Source organism: Mesoplodon bidens, assembly GCF_964165515.1.
Source record: "Mesoplodon bidens genome assembly, chromosome: 18".
Lineage (NCBI taxonomy): Eukaryota > Metazoa > Chordata > Mammalia > Artiodactyla > Ziphiidae > Mesoplodon > Mesoplodon bidens.
The window spans coordinates 49416709-49421881 of record NC_138175.1 but is presented as its reverse complement, the minus strand read 5'-3'; positions in this window follow the sequence as shown (position 1 = coordinate 49421881).

Genomic DNA, 5173 nt, shown 5'->3' with positions numbered 1-5173 from the left:
CCAAGCTCACCCTGACTCCGACTTGAACCCAGCTCTTCCTGGTCCTAGACCCCCACACAAATCTGGGTTTCTGCCCAACCCGTTCTGGATCCCCTTTGCCCACCCTGATTCCCAGCTCCTGTCCAGACGGCCCGAGTCCTTCTGCTGACCTCAACTCCCAACTCGGCCTCAGACCTTACTCCTGACCCTGACTCTGACCCTAAAGTCTCCCCTACAGCTCACTCCAAATCCCCACCAAGACCCCACCCTATCAAAGGAGCTATCCAACTCTGGTGTGCTCTGCATCCAAGATATTTAAAGAAGGCCAGCTAGAGAGAGAGCTGGGACAGCGTCACCAACTGAGAAAAAAAAAAAAGTCCAGAAATTTTGCAATTACTCGACACGGAACGCCACTCGGATTTAAAATTCCTGATTAAAAAGCCAGGTCACACACTGCTGGTGGGAGTGTAAATCAATACAAGCACAATTCAAGAAAGCCGAGCTGTGCCCCTTCCCTGTGGCCAAGCACATCCACTCCCGGGCATCCATCCAAGAGAAAGGAGCGTCCTGCCCACCATCACCACCCCCGGCACACGTGTTCCCAGCAGCGCTTTCATAACCAGTCCCCGCCACTGGAAATAGCTCAAGGGCCCATTAACGGGAACGGGTCAACAACACTGGTACATCCATACAATGAAATACTCCACAGCCGGGGAAAAGAACCAACTCCTGCATCACACACACTGAATCTCGCAAACATGATGCCGGGGTAAAGACGTGAGACACAAAAGTGGACAGACAGGAGGACTCCAATTATGTGAAACTCAGAAACAGGCAGGATGACATCAGATGATTAAGGTCAGATTAGTGGGCACCTCTTGGGGGGTGCTAACCGGGAGAGGGTGTGAGGAAGCCTGCAAGGGGTTGGAAATGTTCTCTTTGGTGGTTATGCGGGTCTACACATATGTAAAAATTCATCAAGCTGTACGCTTAAAATTTGAGCACTTTATGTATGGTATGTTTTCACAAAAAAAGAAAAAAATTTTGAGTTGGGACTTCCCTGGTGGCGCAGTGGTTAAGACTCCACGTTCCCAATGCAGGGGGCCAGAGTTCGATCCCTGGCCAGGGTACTAGATCCCACACGCATGCCGCAACTAAGGAGCCTGCGAGCCACAACTAAGGAGCCCTTGAGCTGCAACTAAAGGAACCCATGTGCTTCAACTAAGGAGTTGGCAAGCCACAGCTAAGGAGCCCTTGAGCTACAGCTAATGGAACCCACATGGTGCAACTAAGAAGCCGGCAAGCCGCAACTAAGGAGCCCTTGAGCTGCAACTAAAGGAGCCCACGTGCTGCAACTAAGGAGCCGGCCAGCCTCAACCAAGGAGCCTGCCTGCTGCAACTAAGACCCGGTGCAACCAAATAAATAAATAAAATTTTAAGCTAATAACAATAAAAATAATAAGCCAGCATATAGTCAAGGCATGAGCTTATGAGGGTTGGGGTGCAGGTGCCCAGATGCTACAGGAGCTCAGGCCCTGTTTCTGGGCACTGGGAAGGGGGCAGCAAGTGGCTAAGTATGCTGAGAGAGCCAGGGGATGAGGCCCCCTCATGACTCTGGTGCATCAGACGCGGGAGTCCTGCCTGATCCTGGCTCTAAATCTCCCAGACCTTGGCCCTGCTCCAGGCAACCACAAATCCTGACGTGGCCCTAAATCCCACCCCTCCCAGCATCCCTGAAAGCCGTGCCCCAGCCCCCTCCCCGCACCCCCCCAGCCAGTGTCCACGTTGCCACGGGAGCTCCCCGCCCAGCCCTGAACCCTTCCATGGCTCCCCGTCTCCTAAGAAAAGCCCAGGCTCCTCATCCTGGCCTTTAGGGTGTGACCCTTGTCACCCTCTGCTGCCCATCTCTTGCCACTTATGCAACTTTCTCTTCAGCCATGCCAGGTATCTCCCTCTGCTTGACGGGGAGTCCAGACCTTCAGGTTCTTTACTCCTCACCTAGCTAGCGAATGTCCCTCCTGCTGACAGACCAGGCTGGCCTCTGACCTCACCTCCACCCCAGAGAGTCCATGCTCATTCTCGGCCTCTCTTATGTGCTGAGCTGTGTCCCCCAATATTCCTGTGTTGAAGTCCTAACCCCCAGTACCTCAGAACGTGACTGTCTTTGGAGATAGGATCTTTAAAGAGGTAATGAAGTTAAAATGAGACCCTTGGGGCCCTTAGGGTGGGCTCTGATCCAATATGACTGGGGTCCTTATAAGAAGAGGAGATTGAGACTGAGACATGCCCAAAGGGAAGACCGTGTGAAGACACAGGGAGCAGATGGCCATCTCAAGCCAAGGACAGAGACCTCAGAAGAAACCAACCCTGCTGACACCTTGACCTTGGGCTTCTAGCTTCCAGAATTTTGAGAAAATAAATTTCTGTTGTTTAAGCCATCCAGTCTGGGGTACTTTGTTATGGCAGCCCTAGCAAACTAATGCAGCCTCCCTTGGTCGTGCCTTCTTGCCATCCTAGCCCCGAGCCCGCAGGGCTGTTGTCACCTGTGCCCCAGTCCTTTCCCACTAGACCAGAGGGAAGGCCTGCTCTGACTCATCGCTGGGTCCCCAGCATCACCCAGCTCAGAAGGTTATGTTTGCTGAGCGTCCGTCCTTCCCTGCAGCTCTCTCTGTCTCTTGTTCCTGCCTCTGTCCTGCTGTCTGTCTGCCACTTAACAAATGTTTCCCGAGGCCTTGGCGTGGGCTGGTCCCTCTGCCTGGAACGCTGCTCCCCACTCTATCTGCCTGGCGATCTCCTCCTCACCCTCCAGGGCCCAGCACAGGCTCTGTCCTCCGCGAAGTCACCGCCCCCGACAACTTCAGGCAGAGGGCCTCTCCCCTGTTCCCTCCACCCTGGCTCCATCTCCCCTGTCGCTGTCCTAAAGGCTGTAGCCATCTGGGCCCCAGAATGTCTCCTCCTTCAGGCTAGAAACCCCTCAGGGGCAGCTCTGACTCATCTGCGGTCCCCAGTGGGACGTGTGGATTGAATGAACAAGGGTGGCCCGGCTCTCCCTCCTCCAGGCCTTCGCCTCTGCTCTTCTCCCACCTGGGGCGACCCTCTCCTTCTCGACTAGCCAACTCCTGCTCCTCTTTAAGGCTCCAGCTCCACGTCACCTCCTCTGTGAGGTCCTCCCTGACTGCCCAGGCGGTCAGTGCCTCTCTCGTCTGGGGTCGCCCTGCCCCCTAGCACACCCTGACAGCCTGGACAGTGACCCCCGTCCCAGACTGTGGGCTCCTTAGGGCCCAGGCTGCACAGTCTGGGGCTGTGTCTTTGGAATGAACGAAAGCATGAAAGCGTCTCCTCTCCCTGCTGTCACCTGACACTGCGACCCTCAGCCCCAGTCCCCAAGCAGCTCCAACCTAAACATTTAAGGTAACATCCCCTCTGCAGGGATACTGGCTGCAGAGGAAAGAGTGGCTTGAGGGGAAATTTCCAGCACTCCATTTCCCTTGTTCTCACTGACCCTGCCCCCCACTACTCCCAGCCTCCACACAGCCCGCGCACCCCTGCAGCGCTCAGCTGGGCCAACAGCAAAATGGCCAGAGCTGTCCTTCAGGCCTCTTTTTTTTTTTTTTTTTTTTTTTTTTGGCGGTGCGCGGGCCTCTGACTGCTGTGGCCTCTCCCGTTGCGGAGCACAGGCTCCGGACGCGCAGGCTCAGCAGCCATGGCTCACGGGTCCAGCCGCTCCGCGGCATGTGGGATCTTCCCGGACTGGGGCATGAACCCGCGTCCTGTGCATCAGCAGGCGGACTCTCAACCACTGCGCCACCAGGGAGGCCCTGCCCAGGCCTCTTTTGCTGCCCTCTCCTTCCCCTCCATCAGAGCCCAACCCAAGAAAAGGGTCTCATCAAATCATCCCCACCAGCAATGAATAGGGAACTCCATTTCCACCACGACCCAAAGCTAAGTGATGTCTTAATGGGGACCCTCGAGGGCGCAGCGACCCTGGCAAGGGGCCTGCTGAGCCTGCTCACCCTGGAGGCTGCCTCAGCCTTGGCCCAGGCAGGGTTCTCTCTCTCTCTCTCTCTCAATCTCTCTCTCTCTTTTGACTTTAGAGAAATACTGATGCCTAATCCCTCCCCCCGATACTCTGATTTCATTGGGACAGAGACCTAGGCGTCCGAAACTTTTAAGCCCCCCTCCAGGTGATTCTAATTTGCTACAGCCCCCTGGCGCCTTCAGAAGGCCCCCCTCAAAGCCTCGTTCATTCGCAAGGGAAGTTTGGTTGGTTGCTTAGGGTCACCCCTCCCTTCTCCCATCGCAGGCAGCGGGCCACTTTTTAGAGGAACAGGCAGGCAAAAGCAATGCAGAGCCCGACTGGGCCCCTCAAACCCCACCATCCTTGGGTCAGACCCACCAGGGGCGGCCACGCCCCTGGGCTCACACTCAGTTGCCCGACTGCCCCAGGCCTGGGATGCTGGGTCCCCTCCGCCCTTCCTCGCCCCTCCCTCCCCGGACTTTCACTTCTCCTCTGCATTTCCCCCAGCCGGTTTTAGCAGACTTGGGCCAGCTTCTCGTTAGCACTTACCGAAAATGGGGCTAAATATAGAGGGCCCAAGGGCTTCCCCTCACCCCTCCTGGCCCCGCTTGGCCTGTCCCCTGGGTCCCCTGTCTACAAAGCTTGCTCCAATCAAGGCTGTGGCCTGGGAGCCCCTGTGGGCAGGGTCTGCACTGCCGGGAACCTCTGCTCGCTCACTGGCCCAGCCCAGCCTCCCCAGGAGTCGCATTTCACACCCGCATACCCCACAGCTGTCCCTGGGCGGCCTCCAGGGATTGAACATTTCTGAGTGTCAGGAGGGACGGATGGAGATACAGGCAGCAGACACAACAAGAGAGGTGGCCCTACAGCTGCGCTGACAGAAGCTGCCACAGACACTGCAGCCACAGCCAGGCAGGGCCCCGGACACGGATGGAGACCATGCAAACGCACACAGGGACAGGTGTGCACAGATCCCAGACAGGAATGTTTGCAGATGAAGACACAAGCCCAGACACAATGACACAGGCAGATATGCAAAACACACACCCAGACGTGTGTGGGCACACCTGTGCTTACACACACTCACACACCGAGTCACCCCCAGACACGTACACACTCACACCCCAGAGTCACTCACAGACACACAGATAGACACAGATGTGCATACACACACAG